This window comes from Schistocerca americana, chromosome 7, assembly GCF_021461395.2.
Source record: "Schistocerca americana isolate TAMUIC-IGC-003095 chromosome 7, iqSchAmer2.1, whole genome shotgun sequence".
Classification (NCBI taxonomy): Eukaryota; Metazoa; Arthropoda; class Insecta; order Orthoptera; family Acrididae; genus Schistocerca; species Schistocerca americana.
The window spans coordinates 517,266,966-517,286,554 of record NC_060125.1 but is presented as its reverse complement, the minus strand read 5'-3'; positions in this window follow the sequence as shown (position 1 = coordinate 517,286,554).

The following is a 19,589-nucleotide window of genomic DNA, read 5'->3' as shown; positions in this document are numbered from 1 at the left end:
CATTTGGACTATTAATTTCTTCATCAATGTGACTTTCAAATATTACAGCATCCATAATAGTTTCTTTTGTCTTGTTCACTTCATTTTCAGGCGATCTTATCTGCACACTTCATCCTTCTGCTACTGATGTTGTCTTGGTTTCACTTTCTTAGTATTTTACTTCTGTTTCTAGTACCACTACTCTCACCTGTGTTCCTGTCTTGTTTACATGGATGGTTAATTTAGTCTGCTACTTGCTTTTTGTCGTTATTTGTGTTTCTGTTTGTGAAATATTGTCTTCTTGCTCTCGAACTGTTGTGCTACTTTTTCGTTACCGGTAGTGTACTGCCTGCAGTCTATATGGTGGTGTTCAAATAATCAATTAATTCATGATATTTACTTCTCTGATTATGTGTGAGTGTTTTAACAAGTCTTAATTTTCTAACATAATTTTTACTGATACAGGTTTGCTTTCTGTAACAATTCCAGGGAGTGGCCTCCCCAAAACTGTTCTATGTTTTAAAAGCTCCTATTTATCTCTCTCTACTGTTTTGATGCCCAGTCTATGTGCTTCTTGTTCTCCTCTTGTACCGAAGTATTAGTTAAGAGTTCTAACGTATGTGTATATACTTGTGGATACAGCTAGTTGATTACTTTTATTTAGAACACTTATAAACGTAATGCTGTACATTTTATTAGACCACAAATTGCTAAAACAAACTTGCCCATTATACTGCACTGAGTGCTACATGACATACTGTACGATGAACATGACATATGACAATAAAAAAGCACACACAGCAAATACACACTAGCAAGTAGACAGACAGTCAAGTGCGCATGCACTGAGACTAAGCAAAGACACTAGTACATAAAAACAAAGGCATACTGTAAGTACGGCTCGCACTAGTCCACAGATGTTCATTTGGATGCTTTTCACTAAGCTCAACAGTCCCACTTCAAAATATTGAAATTATTTCATTAAAAACGTAACTGCTGCTACAGTTATTAAATTAATAATCTTTTCCTTTAGTTATTCTTTTGTAATTATATCTGCTGAAATATCACGTGTTTCAAAATACGCTGTCTTTACTACTTCATTACACACAACTTCCCTTAAACAATAGTGTTTAACATCAACGTGATTTGGCCTTTTCTGCTTTGAAGGGTTGGCAGACAAATTTAATGCACTCTCATTATCATTAAATGAAGTCACACACTGTGGATAAATTGAGTGTTATCCATTCCAACACAGAGAAGTTTACTACAGAATCTAGTGGCCACAGTAGAACAAGCAACTGAAGAAGTACATGGGTTGCTCAAATCTACAAGTATGATATAGGGACAAGTGAATGTAACCACAGATCTATCTCTCTGATATAAGTTGGTTGTACAGTTGTGGAATTTTGCCCTTGCTTATTCCATTACTTTTGCTTTTTGTTTAGAGTGAATAATTTCCGTGCAGAACAACAATGATTACAACGTTTTGTCAGTGAATTTTTAAATGAGATACGCAAATGTTAGTAGGTAACGAAGCCCAGATTAACACAGTATTCATCAATACATGGGAAACCGTCTATAGGCATTCTAGCCACACCACTTCAAAAATCAGTAACTTGTTGTTGATCTTATGACTATAGTGAGTCACAAGTTCAAACAGTTGAAACTGATTCGCCATAGTGCTGATGTACTGCAGTGCTGATACCTACTGACAACTTTTGTAACTTCCTTGTAAACCTTTATGAATATATGCTGCCAATGAATGGTTCACATACAATATTAAATGCTTTGGCGTTACTGCTGAATCAGATCTCGTACAAGTTTGAAGTTATGGTGTTTATTCAACAAATATATTTCGTTTTCCATGATCAAGGCTTATTATAATTATGCTGTTGGACAAAGTGTTAGAAAGACGACAAATAATGTCACTGTTTTCCCAAAGCTCAACAGTTGCAGCGCAAATGGATATCTTGTAAATTTGCCTACTGTATGCAGGGAATGTACTGTTAGTAAAGACAACATGCTGGTGCGATACAATTTCTTTATTTATATCACATTACATACAATACATCCTCACAGTCACATGCTCTAAACCAAACTGCCCAGTCTCTCCTTCACACATATATCCTGCTCAGCTGGGTGAGTAATGTAAACACATAGGTTTGTGACTGGTCACATTTTGAAGAACCATAATGTGAACTGTAGTTTCTGATCCCTGTCCAAGGGTCCATGTGAATGACCTTGTTCTACATGAAGAAGGCACCTATTTGATTCTTTACAATTGCGACTTAACATGTCTCAGTCAATTAGAACCCTTGAATGTCATTGTGTACAACATTGGAATTACAAACAACAGCTATACAAAGCAGCGATGGAGCACAGTGCCTTAATGTTGACCAGCACATGGAGCATAACAAAACAAAGATTTTGCCCTCCACTTCCAACTATTGTGACAGTGTTATAAGAAAGTCTCTTGATATTAAATAACTGGACTGAATGAAACTTCCTGGCAGATTAAAACTGTGTGCCCGACCGAGACTCGAACTCGGGACCTTTGCCTTTCGCGGGCAAGTGCTCTACCAACTGAGCTACCGAAGCACGACTCACGCCCGGTACTCACAGCTTTACTTCTGCCAGTACCTCGTCTCCTACCTTCCAAACTTTACAGAAGCTCTCCTGCGAACCTTGCAGAACTAGCACTCCTGAAAGAAAGGATATTGCGGAGACATGGCTTAGCCACAGCCTGGGGGATGTTTCCAGAATGAGACTTTCACTCTGCAGCGGAGTGTGCGCTGATATGAAACTTCCTGGCAGATTAAAACTGTGTGCCCGACCGAGACTCGAACTCGGGACCTTTGCCTTTCGCGGGCAAGTGCTCTACCAACTGAGCTACCGAAGCACGACTCACGGCCGGTACTCACAGCTTTACTTCTGCCAGTACCTCGTCTCCTACCTTCCAAACTTTACAGAAGCTCTCCTGCGAACCTTGCAGAACTAGCACTCCTGAAAGAAAGGATATTGCGGAGACATGGCTTAGCCACAGCCTGGGGGATGTTTCCAGAATGAGACTTTCACTCTGCAGCGGAGTGTGCGCTGATATGAAACTTCCTGGCAGATTAAAACTGTGTGCCCGACCGAGACTCGAACTCGGGACCTTTGCCTTTCGCGGGCAAGTGCTCTACCAACTGAGCTACCGAAGCACGACTCACGCCCGGTACTCACAGCTTTACTTCTGCCAGTACCTCGTCTCCTACCTTCCAAACTTTACAGAAGCTCTCCTGCGAACCTTGCAGAACTAGCACTCCTGAAAGAAAGGATATTGCGGAGACATGGCTTAGCCACAGCCTGGGGGATGTTTCCAGAATGAGACTTTCACTCTGCAGCGGAGTGTGCGCTGATATGAAACTTCCTGGCAGATTAAAACTGTGTGCCCGACGGTTTTAATCTGCCAGGAAGTTTCATATCAGCGCACACTCCGCTGCAGAGTGAAAGTCTCATTCTGGAAACTGGACTGAATGTTTTCTTAATTCTGCAAGATATCCTGACTTTTTCCTAGTGAAGCAATGAATGGATAAACTAATCATCACTCTTAGCGTTTATTATCGATACATCTTCACAGTAATTGCCTTTGTCAGGCAGTAGCAATTAATTATTTTATTATTGGCTTCTAGTATACATACTTTTTAGACATAATAGATTGCAACACTCTACAAATATACTGGTGAGCAAAACTTAACCCTTTGTATCGTCATGTTGCAGTTCTGCAACAGATCATTCAAATCTCCATAAGTTATTTATTTCGAATCTTAGAACACGAAATTACTATATTGCAATTCACCAACATTCCTTCTTCCTTTCAAAATTGTCAGAAATTCTGCCAAACACCTTTGCTGCAAGCATTCATCGATTGTTTTCCAAGGATATCATAGGTTTGATGTTCTTGAAAAGGAATCTCAAAAACAATTAAGTTACATACATAAATAATAATTTTATTTAAAACAAAATGCTACTCCAATACATTGCAAAATTGAATCTTTATGTTACTTTCTCAAAAAAAAAACAAAAAAAAAACAAAAAGAAACATGAAACTTGTTAACCTGTGTACTTTATCACAAACCTAGTTCCCTGTGTTTCAAAGACAATTAGGTTCATGTTTTTCATCTAGCCATATTTATCTGGGCAAGGATATTCACTGGTTGCCTGACATAATGAGTTGATCCAGGAAGCGTTCTACAAATTTGTACTGGACACTTCTTATGAAACTTCTGTTTATTTGCCGATGATCACTATGTTAACATGTTAGTCGTTTACTACTTTCTACCTTATAAATTGGCATCTTTGGATTAATAAAAGACAATATGCGCAGGTTATAGGCTTAAAGCAGTGTAAAAACACTGTAGTGCATACACAAAAACTCAATGACAAAAAGTTGGATACACATAAAGCCCGTCTGTGGTAGTTACATCATTCCACGACTTAAAGTACTCTGTCAGAAGAAGAATGTACAATGAGCTGTAAGATAAAAAATCACACAAAATGCTGTTCATATGGACAGATGGGATCTAAAGTCAAAATATAATATCTAATATGTAAAATTAAATAAAAAATACCACAATAAAGTCGAGGCATTACAATAACATGCCAGATGTGCAACCATAACGTGTGTGTGGGAACTCCTTGGCAACCAAGAACATCGCTGGTGGCTGACCAAGACCACACAGGCGATCTTCGACCAGTTGTTCACTTAATAACTTCAGAGTGTGTGGTTGTATCTCGCTTGTACAGCTCTAATGAAAAAAAATTGTGCTATAACGGACTCTGGTCGTATTATTGTACAGCCCACATATCATCCATACAGTGTAGCACTGCACTGGTGACTCTGACGGTTGTGTTTACGCTTAATTTGTACATTTATGCTTATGCACAACAGCAGTTATGCCGCCATGCCCCTGTTGTGCTGCACAGTTACACATTTGGACAACAGTTCTCAGGCTATGGACAACACCTTCCACACACCTAAAGTTATTAAAATCGATAGTGACACCCTTCACGTCAGCACTCCAACAGTGAACAATGGTGCTGCACAATGAACTTCATTGGAGAACCTACTCTGTGATTTTGCAATACAGTCCACTTTGCTCACAAATTGGGCTACTTCGAAATCACGTCAATTCAGTTGGTAGGATTTGCATATAACAGCTGATATCCTATCTGTATCTCTGCACCGAGTTGGCTCTAAAGCTCTTCTGTTATCTATGGATACACCTACAGCACCGTCTCCATCCCTCTAACGTACCATCATGACCGTTCCTACAACACCAGTTTGTGCAATGCGCCATTAAAACCGGAACATTTTATAAGATTGTGTCTGTGCTCAGTCCCCCAGTGCTCAGACTGAAGAGACTAGTGACCAATTTACTCCTTGTTGCGAAGGGAGCGGTAGATGAACGCCTTCAAACTGCCATCATACAACCCATGACAGATCCTGGGCTTCACCCATGAAATTGTTTCCCAAAAAATGAATCTATCAGGTTGTGTGGTGATTACAGATTTCTCGCAGTATACTGAACAGCTGTACAGTTTCGAACATCCAGGATTTCATTCATAATCTGGTGAATGCCTCTGTGTTTAGTGTTACTGACTGCGAGTCAGCATCCCTGCAAATCCCTTTGCGGCCGAACCATATTCACAATACGACTATAATTACCCCTTATGGCTTCTTTGAGTTCATGTTTATGCCATATGGTCTTAAGACTGCCTCCCAAAGATGTCAGCACTTTATTGACAGCGTACTGCTGAAGCTGCCATTCTGTAACGACCATCTCAAAGACATCCTAATTTTCTCAGTGGAGGATGACTCCCATAACTCACATCTCAAATAAGTTCTCGACGTGTTTTCTGACAGCAGAGTTGTGATCAAAAAAGAGAAATGCCAGCTCTGAAAGAAATCGTTTTCCTCGGTCATGTGGACCATAATATCTGCCACTGCTGCAGTGCTACCAAGAACTATATTGGTTTTTGGGCATGATACATTTTTATCAAAGGCACTCTCCACAGGCAGGTGCAAATTTAATCTCACATGGACATCAGGGGATAATATACACCTTCGAATGCAATAGAGACTGCCTTGTCTGTACCACTACTTTGGCACGCCGCCAACTCATCATAACTGCTGACACGAGAGATTCCATTATTGGCGCTGTCCTGCAACAAGAGGTGGGGGATGGTCAAGAGCTACTTCGTTTCTTCCTGCACAAGCTCTCATCTTTGCAGTGCAGGTGGTCGGAATATGATCGAGAGTTACTAGCAGTTTACAAAGCGATCTCTTACTTCTGATAAGACATACAAGGACGCTAACAAACCACAATCCGCTTGCTGACTCTGTCTGAATCCACTCAAAGGATCCTTGCCCCTGAAGGTTTCAGCACATGGATAAAATTGCACGGTTCACTACCAACATATGTCATCTAAAAGGGGCGTAAAACGTCGTGGCAGATTACTTCTCATCCATCACATCCATGTTATCCCACTTTAACTATGGCGAAGCGCGACAGCAAGACCAGCAGTAACAAGCTCTTTCGCTTGACCCCTCCACGAACTTCGATCTATCTCAGGCTTGACGAATCCAGTTCCCCTGTGATGTTTCGAAAAAACGGTCATACCCTGTTGTTCCCCATCCGTTCAGTCGGTTCGTTTTCGTGTATGTCCAACTACAATTATGGTGACAAACAGTTTCGTACTGCCTAATGTGAAAAAAGGATTACGAGCTATGAACTCGTGCATATGTCCTGTGCCAAAAGACCAAAGTTCATGCCATGCTCAGCCACACCCAGGTCTCTTTGAAATTCCAAAATGATGCTTCCAGTATGACTTGTAAGCCTTTTGGGACCACTACCTATCTCTGACAGCTATTGGTACTTCCTATTGGATATCGACCACTCTACTCAATGGGTAGAAGCTGTACTGCTTAAAGGTATGGCTAGTTCGAATCTGCCATTTTCCTTGAACTGTGCAATATGATTGGCACCCAGCGATTCATAATTGGCGCATATTAATCACAGAGCAATGAGATTGTCAAGTGGTGGCACTGCACCTTCAAGGTGGCTTTCATTTGGTATGGTGGGCTTTGGACGCAGGCATTACTGTGGGTACTTCTGGATGTCCGTATAGCTCACAAAATTGAACTTGGAGCCTCCCTTCCTGAAATTCTATACAGTGAAGTACTATCCCTGCCATTGGACTTTGTGCTCCAAGAATCTTCAATTATGCCTCCAGATCTATCTGAACTGGCCTCACTAGTTAAGGGATTCACTGCCCAGCTTTGCATACCTCCATCTCTTCCACACTCAGCGCCTTAAGTTTTCATCCACAAGGACTAAAGGATTATGACTTCATGATGTTACATGATGACACAGCACCCTCTCCCCACCCCCTCACCGATACAAGCACACTTTTGATATCAAATTAACTTACTAATTAATTAAATTGATCAATTAATTAGCCCCTCCCCCTCTGGAAAATCACCCAGTCCTCCCCTCCCCCACTCCCCCACTGCCCACTGAAATTGTCAGGAAAAGACTCAGTCTGTGCTGAGTTGCTGGAAAGGAAGGACATTGGGTAGATTTTTTTTATTTTGAGTGCTACCCTGTTGATAATTGGCAGGAAAAGTTCAGCCCCTCCTCTCCCCCACTTACCCCACCTAGAGAAATGGCGGGAGATGGCGAGTCTGTTCTGAGCTATTGGACTCGAAGATGTGTGTATTATCTTGTCCAGCAGCTACAAACTGTAACTACATAATTACATTGATGCACATTGGAGGTGTTGTCTTATAGGATACTGTCATGTTTGTGTGCTCATCATGAGATGCACGGATCGACTGAATTATTGCACAATGCCACCACCATATTACGTCCCACCCCACCCCCTCACTCACACCCTGCCCACTTCTTCCAAAAAAATTGGTAGGAAAAATCGGTGAACTGGTGGACTGGAAGAATCCCGTGACAGGAAATCACTTACATTGAGGAGCAAATAATAATAATAATATATTGTTTATTTATGAAATTCAATTTCCACGGTTTGGATCCCCCTTTATTTGGCGAGAACAGCTCATCATTCCCTGCTGTTTTTGAGGAGCCAGGTCTAGTAATATACATCGAAAAAGTAATTAAATACATAAGTAGATCACTGTTTTCCCATCGTGTAAGGAATATTGTCACGAAATCGACGTCAAGATAACTAACAATCCGTAATTACACTGTTACAGATCATGCTAAATACATCTGGAGTAAGAACTACTTTCCGATTGTACACACTTACTTCTTTGTGCATGCTGTCCACAACCGATTGGTCGATGACACGGTCGCGCCGGACTCGAACAGAACAGGGAGCAGCGACTGAAGGAGTGCCTGCCTACCATCGATAGCAGCCCCCAGTAGACTGCTACTTAATCCCTCAACAAAGCATCAGGTGTTGGTTTCCCTTTTATCCCTTTTATACCAGACTCAGTTCTTGTTTTGCTCCCAAGCAACCACATTCCATACGAGGTCAGTGGAAGCAGCTGCTCTATGCGCTGGCCTTGCTGTGCAGATACTGACTGAGTTAGCTCACAATACCACCAACATAGGACGCTGTGAGAAGCAATCTCCCCACCCCAGCTCCCTCCAGTCCCCTCCTCCCCTCATGCACGCACCTCTAGTTATTTCCTGTCAGACAAAGCATCAGATGGTGGCGACTCTTTGATATTGACACCTGGGAAAATCCTGTCAAAACACATGCTCCCTCTCTCTCTCTCAAGTGGCTACCCCCTGCTCAGTGAGAGTCTGTCACATGCCAGTGGAAACCACACTAACCCATCTTTTGTCCTGATCAAAGCAATGATTATTTGGTAAATCCCCAGAGCTCCCCAAAATGCTGGGTTGTGGATATCTTGGAAATAGTATTTTTGCACTATCCCCATTCAATCAAATTGATTGACTAATTACTTAAATCTATATCCTCTGTGTGGGACAGTTTTTCCTTGCTTCCTATTGGTCGATACTAGCACCACCGGCCGAAGTGGCCGTGCGGTTAAAGGCGCTGCAGTCTGGAACCGCAAGACCGCTACAGTTGCAGGTTCGAATCCTGCCTCGGGCATAGATGTTTGTGATGTCCTTAGGTTAGTTAGATTTAACTAGTTCTATGTTCTAGGGGACTAATGACCTCAGCAGTTGAGTCCCATAGTGCTCAGAGCCATTTTTGATACTAGCACTGGAATATCTGGTGGGAATTCGATATTCGATCTCGCAAATTCCCCCTTCCGGATTTTTTTCTTGCATTCTGTTGGTGGATGCTGGAACAGGTACGTCATTTGGTGGGAAATTCTTTATGTTGGAAGTGGCTGAAATGGTAGCGAGAATTTGAAATTTCATTTCAGTTGCGCTATGTCCTTAACCAATTTGAAGGAGACAGGGCAGGGATTGACTGAAGTGTGCTGGAAATACTGCTATTGATCAATCAGGAATTTGACATTGTGATTGGAAGTAGTGCTGTATAAAAATATAGTTTTAATTTCAAATTTTGTCCTGAATTTATGCCACCATGTTTGTATACTTTCCAACGACCTACAAGTCTGCTAAGTGTAGTTTTTAAGGATACAGGGTATTTTCCCTGCTCGATATTATGTAAAAATCAGCACTTATTTCTTACAGGCACTGTTTATAATGTATATGTTTTACAGATTTTTTGTTTATCTCAGGTAATGCAGCACACTTTATTAACAAATGAGCACTATTTTGAATATTTTTGAACCTGCTTAGGGTTATGAAAAAAAATTACAAAGAAATTGATGTAATTTTTTTCCAAGATGCTTCCTGAAATTGAGGTAGCATTTGATGCAGTGTTGTACCTTTGAAGGAAACCAAATGTTTACCAGATATGCTTCACATGATGGCTGAGGTACTAGACCTATTTAATTCCACCTGTTATGTGTATTATAAGGATAAAAACATCACATAATATATCTTTTCCTAGTAAAAATGTTATTTTTTCTGTAATTTATTTGATTCTGCCATAAAGCTTAGGTCTACTACATAAGCATGGACTATTGCAAGCTACAGAAAAAAATTAGAGCAATGCTTTATAAACTTTATAAAACATTTATACCTGAATTCTGAAAAATACAACTTGCGGGAAACTGCAAATGAAGGTATGAATCCAATTAAGCTGTGCCTCAGAACATTCCTGAAGCATATTCTTCATCCTGCAGCATTTCTTCATCTTCAAGCTTCCTCTTGGCATTCCTTTTGGCACTTCTTACTTATTTGGTAACTTGAAGAGTGAATTTTTCAGCTTCATTCACCCGTTGTCTGTCACACACAAGTAATTGATCTTACATATTAGAGCCATATTTTATGCCTAAATTTCTCAGGACTTCCAACCTTCCTACCACTCCATCATTGAAACATATCATTGCATCTAGTACACCACCTTTTAATGTATTTAGTCCTACAAAAACATTCTTGGGTAACCTTTCCGATATGCAGTGGTTGAAACTTTCATTTGTATTCTGAGTGCCCCGATGAACTCATTAATTTTATTGAAAGATTTAGAATCCCCATCGCCTAGGTACTTCATACAGCTAACCTTATAAACAGCCACCGACCTCTGGAATATTTTCAGAGCTCCATCTCACTCCATACCTCCACTGTAACCATCATAATTCTTAGAATACTGATGTTCAGTATGTTCTTTAGTGTTACCATGGCAGGTGTGGCAGTGCTTAGATAAGCACTCAACATCAACAACTTTACCATTCTCCAGAGAAGTAGTACTTACAACACCATTCAAGGAACGATGTCCTCGACATTGCCATGTTCCATCAAGATCAACAGTAATGTCCCTGGCTCCAATAATATTTACAGTTTCTTCTACTGCATGTTTCATAGATGCTTTAGGCACAACCCTCAAGGCACCTAAAAGTATTTTTACATACTTGCTGAACCTACTGGGAGGAGGAGGAAGGTCCATCAAACCAAAAACATTTGAACAGCCTTTTTTCCTTTTCCTTTGGACGCATTGCATACACTAACTTCAATTTCACATCATATGAATTATGCACAATGTTCGAAGTCATTTTCGAGGTAGCTTTGTTGCAGGATCTACACAGAACAACTAATTTTGACGCTAAACCCTTCCTGCTACTTTCTTGTTCAGTTATTTCCAGACAGCCTACACCATCACATTGTTTACATTGCGCCACTTCCTTTATCAAAGAAGATAAGATTGCCACATCGACAACAACAAATCAACTGCAAACAGCGTCATTCGTAACACAAAAATTTGAATCACCATGAGGTGTGCCATGTGGGACTTTCTTCCCTGAAGAACTTATACATAGGTTACTTTCAACAGTGTGGCTTGATTTGTTTGTGAAATGGTTACCATGGAATTTCGTTTTATTGAATTCCTTGATGTGGAGCATAATTCGTATTTATTGCAGACTAAAGGATATGTACTTCCACAAATATAAGTAGCACTTGGCAACAAACATTCAGTAAGACGTGAACAAACTGTTTCAGTGAAACAAAAGTAAATACTACCAAAGATAATCATTTACAAACTCTGGAAACCTGCACTGTTAACAACATATACAATGTATCATACAAATAATCGCTGGAAACAGAAAGTTCACAGCTCTTATGGAAATAATACTGGTTTCTGTAACAGAAATAAAGGGGGCGTGGCGGCGTACATGAACGTTACTTTAATAGTTCATTTTTCATTTGAAACCCTATAATGTATATATCAATGTAATCATGAAAGACTATAGAATTTAATAAAGTCATAAAAAATTTTAAATTTTTCCACCATTTATAAGTAGCCTGTATCCTTAAACGAGTATAGAATTCCCAAGTTGGTTCTCTCTGCTATACCAAGAGGAAGAAGGATGGGAAGGCGCGTACCACATGATAGTTTAGAAACGACAACGAATCCACATTTATTTAAACAAATACACTCCTTCCGCTGCAAGACAGAGTCCACTGGGATGCACTGAGAAACACTCATCATCACACACGGTGGTCATCACCACATGGATAGGGCACTTTGTAAACACATACACTTAAGCCATGATCCGTTCCATAGCAGTTGCTGTGATTAAACGTCGGAAATCGTGGAAAGTTCCATAAGCCAGCAGCTGCATGCACAGCCCACAGCGTCCACAATGCCTCCCATACCGAATGCTCAGAGGTCAGAGAGTTGTCCCCAAGCAGTCAAGCGATCAATTTACATGGGGAAAATCGTCCAGCGCAAACAACAGTCATATTAAATCCTCTAACTCAACATACACATATCCACTTCTGTCGCTGATCACCCAGTGCATTGGTTACTAATTTCGTTTTTCAGTCAGACAGCGCCGCCACCGGGATTTGCCCCTGCAGTCGCAGGCAAGAGCCGACAATTCGGAGTATTCTTTGTAACTAATCTTGGGTGATCTCTTCTGAAGGTAGATTGCCCAACATTAAGTTCAGAGGATGTTCAGAGGGGGGGGGGGGGTATGTGAAACCGATGCAGTCACACACACCCACACAGGAAAAATAGAGCAGTTGCACTAAGTGTTCACAGCACTACTACATTTACAAGCATTTTTAGATTGTGCAGCGAAAAGCAGAAGATAATGTATAGAAATTGGGGGGAAAGTACTCCAAATTGCAGAGAAATTGAGGAAAAATGAGGGAGTAGTTACATGTCTGCTTGGTGCAGATAAATTCTTGTATATGAGAACGAGTATGTGACAGTGGGAGGAACATGAGAAAAAGTTGACATGGAAGCACCAAGAACCAGGGAGATTTTTTTTGTGAACAGCGATACTACAGCTGGGAAATTGTTTATCGTGGATGACCTCCAGATGTATAGTAACAAATTTATATATGTCAGATCACAAGCCTAGGCGTGAGCGTGAAGCAACCAGCTTACAGATTTTTATAAAGTGTCCTTAGCTTAAGAGCATTGTATTACTAGGTTGAGGCTACAGTATACAACTAAAGAATGAATCGCATGTTTGGCCTTGTGCAAGACTGCTTCCGTCTTTTAAACTCTTACAAACAGTATTTAGAATGTGCTTTTCTGTACTCTCTACCAATCATAACCATGCGGTGTCAGCTAACAAATTCCTTACTGAACAGTTGCTGCATGGCTTTTAACAACATTCCGCTGTATGTCTATTGAGGTACCAGGGATACCTACAACTTGACTGCTTTCTTCGATGCTTTCCTAGAAGAGAGAACCATCTAAATTGACATGGATTTGCGTTAAAGAATGATAAAAAGTAGATGGAGAAACCGGTTGAGAGGGATTGTAATGAAGTATAATTAATGGTAGATTGATGATGCATTCTAGAGAAATTAAGATATCGCAGCAGGTCATTAGTTACACATTTAACCATTTTTTCCGTTGTTCTCTTGGGGAATATCAGTTCTGTGATATAACCAGCATTCGACTCGTATACAATTGCGTGTTCTGCGTGTGACGTAGAGAGGTAGAGGGACAGAAAATTTGCAGGGTGTATGCATGGTAGGTGCTGGATGTATATTTCCTGCATTGGAGTGTTAACAGTGTTTCACTCCACGTGACAAACATACCAGAAATCACACTGCTTTAATATTATAACATATTTAATTGCAGAGCTGCGTAGCCTTAGGAGTGTGTGTTTATGTTCTACAATCATTTCCCTTTTTCTAGTACACTCTTGCTACAGAATTCAAACACTGCAACAGTACTAAAGAATTGATATAAGTGATTTACGTAAAATGTTTCAGAAAACTTCCATCTGCACCTCTTGATCACATAAACAATACATTACTTTTTCTTCTTATTCGTCTGTTATATCACTCTCAAATGTAATAGGCTCACATGTACTATATACCAGTAAGTAGTGCTAACCTCCTCACATGCAAGCATCTAGAGAGATCATGTGTAATTGGATAGGTGACGTGAGTAAGATTGGTACAGAATAGTGCTATTGTGGGATGATAGCTATGGTATTGGAATGAGAATATTGGTCCATATTACAGGCATCGGTCAGTTGTGCAACTTTGGAACACATGTTGTGCTCTTTCACAAAGCAAAATGTCGAAGTGTATTTATTACATGGAACTCGGCTCATTCTGTTCCTTAACGAGATGTCAAATGTAACAGTCAGTGCAAAATTAAATCAGAGACAATGTTGCAGGGAGGGTTGGTTAAAGATGGAGGAACAGTAACAAGATGCATAGCGAGAACATTTCGAATTTTGCTCAGGATCCACAAATGCAAGGATACTTTGTGACTCCCATCCACACAGGGAGAGAAGACCAATCGTAGCAAATTCATAAAGTGTTTTGGCTAAGGAACGTAGTTCTAAGAAACAGTATTTGCATAATGTGGTTTAGGTAGTATAACAGGGTTTGCGATGTAGCCACATGAGTAGGGTAACAAGGCCTGTGTGGCCCAACTCTACATTGTTGCCAAATTTATTCAAGATCGCGGATACAAGATGTCGGCGATAGATGTTTCAATGTCGCAATGATGTCATAGTGGGAAGTTCAAATTTTGAAGGGAAAAAGGTCACTTAGGCTACCTCCACTAACATAAAGTGGTGGGAAATTTTTGGCGGGAAAATAGGTAATTTTGGCTACCTACACAAACATAAGTGATCTGACTACCACCTCTTCCTTGGAACTGGTGAGAAAAGCACTCAGTCTGTGTCCAACAGCTGGAGAGTGGAAGGAATGCACTTTATTTATTTTCAGTGGGAAGTTGGAACAGTTTATTTAGCGATGGATTTCACGTAGTTTATTTATTATACTATTACAAAACACTCACCCTGAAATGCTTGGGGTCACAGTACATACCCTACAGACCTGCAATCTGCTGTTAAATTACCGGAATAACACTGATGTACAGACACGTTCACTACACGTAAAATTATCAAAATAAAGCATGTATAACGTTCTGCAAACTCGCTCACTAATTGTAAACTGTCGAAATAATGCATTGTACACCCTACAGACATGTTCACAAAATAATGCAACACATTCGCATACATAAAATTGTTCAAAAATAATGCATGTATAATGCTCTGAAAACATGTGCACAACGCTTAAACAGCCGAAAATAATGCAGTGCACAGACACTCATTGCAGCTAAAAAAGGATTTCCATTGCCAGGATTGAATCAGGTTTAAGGACAGGTATGACAAAGAAGTAGTTATCAAAGAGGAAAATGTGGACAGTTTGGAAAAGAAAAGAAGGGAGTCTCTACAGGCCTTAGTAAATGCAAGGACAGTTGATTTAGATATGCACGGAGTATTGGATACAGGTGCATCAACAAATGTAATCTCGGAATGCTTATATAATGAGTTGCACAGGCAAACACATGTACCAACCCTCCCTGTGCAGAATTGTCGGATCTTGACTGCAGTAAGGAGAAAATCGAAAAATTTCCATTAAATGTATTTTTCTAGCGGTGGAAAAACTTGTAGTTAATTGTCTTGTTGGTATGAATACTTTCTGACAGTACAAGGTACAGATTGACAAAGGACAGTAAAGTGTTTCTTTGCAAATAACGAACTTGGATTATCAGTACATTTAATCACAACCAGTACAATAGAAAACAAACCTCTGCGAAATATAGACATTAGAGTACAGTTGTCTTACACAAATGTATTGTTCCGCAATACACAAAAAGACGAACAGCTATATGAAAGAAGTAGGGATCTAGCACTAGCACAAGCAAAGGTAAGTGAATCAGTGTGTTTGTCAGAAGACCAGAAATGGGATATACAGGAATTAATACTTCGGTATTCGCATGTATTTGAAAAACGCCCAGGAGTAATAAAATGTTACACATATAAAATGGACCTTTACCCACACAAAACGTCCTGTTTTTCATCACATACCATACCCTGGTCCAAGGAGGAGGCAGTAAGGAAGGAAATTGGGAGTATGATAGATTGGGGGTGTCATACAGTGCTCACATCTGCTATATTTTAATACTACTTTAGCTGTCGCCAAATACGATGATAGCATCAGGCTTGTACTGACGCATGGAATATGAACATGGTCATTGTTCCTGCTAGAACACGTCCCAAAAACTTAGGAGAACAGTTATTAAAGTTCCATTAAGTTAAATATCTTACTATAACCGATTTAAGGGTATCGTATTGGCGGATAGCTCTCCATGAAAACAGTAGGAAGTACACATTCTTTGTATGTGTGGCAGAAACTATGAATTTTCGTTGCCTTTCGGCTTAAATGTGAGTGCAGGTGGCCTCGTTTCAGAATTAGATAACTTTTTAGGCCCAGAACTAGCTAATGAAGTGAGTGTCTATATGGATGACTTGCTAATAGCAACACCTACCTGGCAAGGGCATTTGCGACTTTTGGGACATGTACTATACCAAGTCTCAGAATATGGTGTTACAGCAAATTTAAAGAAGTTTGAATTTGGGAAGGAAATGGTCAAATTCCTAGGACACATCATATCACCACAAGGTATTTTGTCAGACCTAGGGAAATTAGATGCAATCAGCATTTTACCCCTCCTCAGAACAACAAACAACTCAAAGATTATTTGGGGTTAGTGTCTTTCTTTAGAACATTTATTCCTGACCACTTGTTGAACAGCAATACCCTGTTAAACCTGTTACAGAAGAATAACTCATATGTATGGACCAGTCAATGTCAAATCAACCTTGAAAACATAAAAGAAGTTCTAATCAGTGCTAACATGTTGCATCACCCAGACATGTCACAAGAGTTTTGTTGCACCACTGATGCATCTTCGCAGGGTCTGGGGGCATGCCTATCACAAATCACTAAGATAGATGGACAACAAACACCCAAGATAACTAGTTTTGCAAGCAGAGCTCTTACCAAATGTGAGCAATCATATTCAATGACGGAGCTCGAAGCTCTCTCTATGGCGGGCTTTTAAGAAATTCGAATATTCTTTGTGGGGGATGTACACTGAAGTCTACTGTGACCATGAACTGCTTGCTTTTCTCTTAATGTACAAATTGCTGCACAGAAGAATAGCCAGATGGTGTCTGTACTTGCAGGAATTCAGTTTCGAGGTTAGTGTACATCAGAGGTAAGCAAAACATTATTTCTGACGCTTTGTCAAGGCTACCTCAAAGGTTAAATGAATTGTTTGAACACTCTGAACATATTCTGAAATGTGCACTCTGTCTAAGCAAGACAAAAACAGCAAAACAATATTATGCAAAAATGTGCAATTGTCTGGAGCAAATCTAAGAATAAGATCCAACTGGGAAAAAGTAAGACCCAAACTATGTGAAGGAGATGATGACAACGACTTAAAAATTTTTATACTGTTATAAAAAAAGTACTGTTTCACCGTCATACTGCTAACCAAGAACAGTGGACTGTATGTATACCAGACAAAGTTAGTAGATGAGTTTGTTCAAAAACGGTTCAAATGGCTCTGACCAGTATGGGACTTAACATCTGAGGCCAGTAGTCCCCTAGAACTTCGAACTACTTAAACGTAACTAACCTAAGGAGATCAAACACATCCATGCCTGAGGCAGGATTCGAACCTGCGACCGTAGCAGTCGCTCGATTCTGGACTGAAGCGCCTAGAACTCACAACCACAGATCAGATAAAACACATACTGGTACATGTCATTTGAAGAAAAAATATGGCAAGCCTTGATTAATCTAGGAGAAAAGGCCAAGGAGAGAAAAGGTCTTATGACAAAAGATTATGGTGCACTTTACTATTCCACATAGAACAAGAAGTATTCCCGCAAATGTACCCAAAGTCCTTCAAACACAGAAAACTTAAACTCAAATGGGAACTCTTATACACTGATCCATTTGTAATTACCCAAGTCCCTAATTCACAATCATGTAGAGAATATTACCCTATAAGTGGAAAGGGCAAGGGCTTTTCTTCACACAAGGATCTAAAGGAATTTGTACACTGAATAGGTCTGACAAAAGGCTAAACCAACTCGTGAACTTGTTGTGCTTAAGAATAGTGAAAATATTTCACTATAAATTTTGAAAGATGTTCACTTAGTTTTAGAATAAGTTTTTCTCTTGTTATTTCCATGCATGTAAACAGAAATAAGATAAGTCATTGGTTATTTAAGATTTTGATCAGTGGCTAAAGTATGTTGTGAAATAAGTAATAATTTGAATTTAATTGCAATGATGCAAATTCACTACTAAAATTCATACACCTTCCAACCGCAAACTGACAAATGTTGCGGGGAGAAATAAATGGTGTAGCATTATGACGAGAGCCAACCCACAGTGCAGTAGAAATTTGCATTGCACGACAGTGACCTTGGCACATATGCAAAGACAAAAAAAATCCAACATGCTGCTTAAAATGCCTGACACTCAGCTAACATTAGTATCTATACATCAAATAGAATATACCCAAAAGTTTATGAATATAAATTGGTTACTAAAATAAGTACTGAGATCTGCACTATAAGAATAAAATTAATATGAAAAAGAGAACTAAGATAGGGAAATATTTACATGGGAGGAAAGACAATGAAGAAACTACAAGGAGATGTCTACAGACTAGATTACTATTTACAATATATATACAAAAATGTACATTATGGCTAATACAAAATAAACTATGCACTATAGTATAGGAACTCTGCGTACACCATGAAAGAGTGAATAATTCTTGGGATATGCTCATGTTCTGTATAAGCTATGAGAGGGGGTAGTGACACTGCGCCTAGTCTAGAAAGATATCTATTTGTTTCATGTGTGCTCATTGAATCAATATGGAAGAGACAGAAAAGGTAAGTCGAAACGAGAGAAAACTATAAATACTTGCCTTTTCACAAAAAAGGGTTAAATTCTGAGAACCAATCAGAAGAATAATGAACGAAAAATATTCGCATACTGAATGAAAATAAATATATGCTATAAGTGTAAATGATATGTTGGTTGGCCTTGGAGCAACTACATACTTAGTTTACAAGTCAATATTAAGTTTCTTCCAAGGGATTGATGCAAGGACATGTCCCTATAATGAGAAGAAAGAGAATTTAGGTAGCTGGCTCTAAAAGAAATGGGCCACATCACAATATGAGTAATAATTTTTATATAAATATGTGTGTTAATGTTACATGTTAATATAAATAAGTGAAATGTTGAAATGAAGTCGAGTTACTGTACTACCACAGGATAAAAATGAAGGGTCAGACTGTATGTTGAAGAATGCATGCAACAGATATGAATGCTGAATACAAGCGTTCCAGAAACAGTTACACATGATCACGGCTTATCTGAATGTCCTTCCAAGAACATTTCTTTTGACACAACCTTCGTAGCAAGCTATTTACACATATACACATTATAGTACATATGAGATATGTCCCACAGAGAAAAGTATAAATGAAGTACATGGAAGTACAATCATTACAGGTACTTTTAAGCAAATGACATTTATAAACTTGTGTGAGACAATGATGTTAGAATTTTATCTATAGCGATGCAACGTTAAGTACTTGGTTTTTCGCAAAACAAAAAGAAGCAATCGCAGAGAATCAGTTATTGTGTGATGCGTACACAATGGATTTCAGCAGGAGATGATAA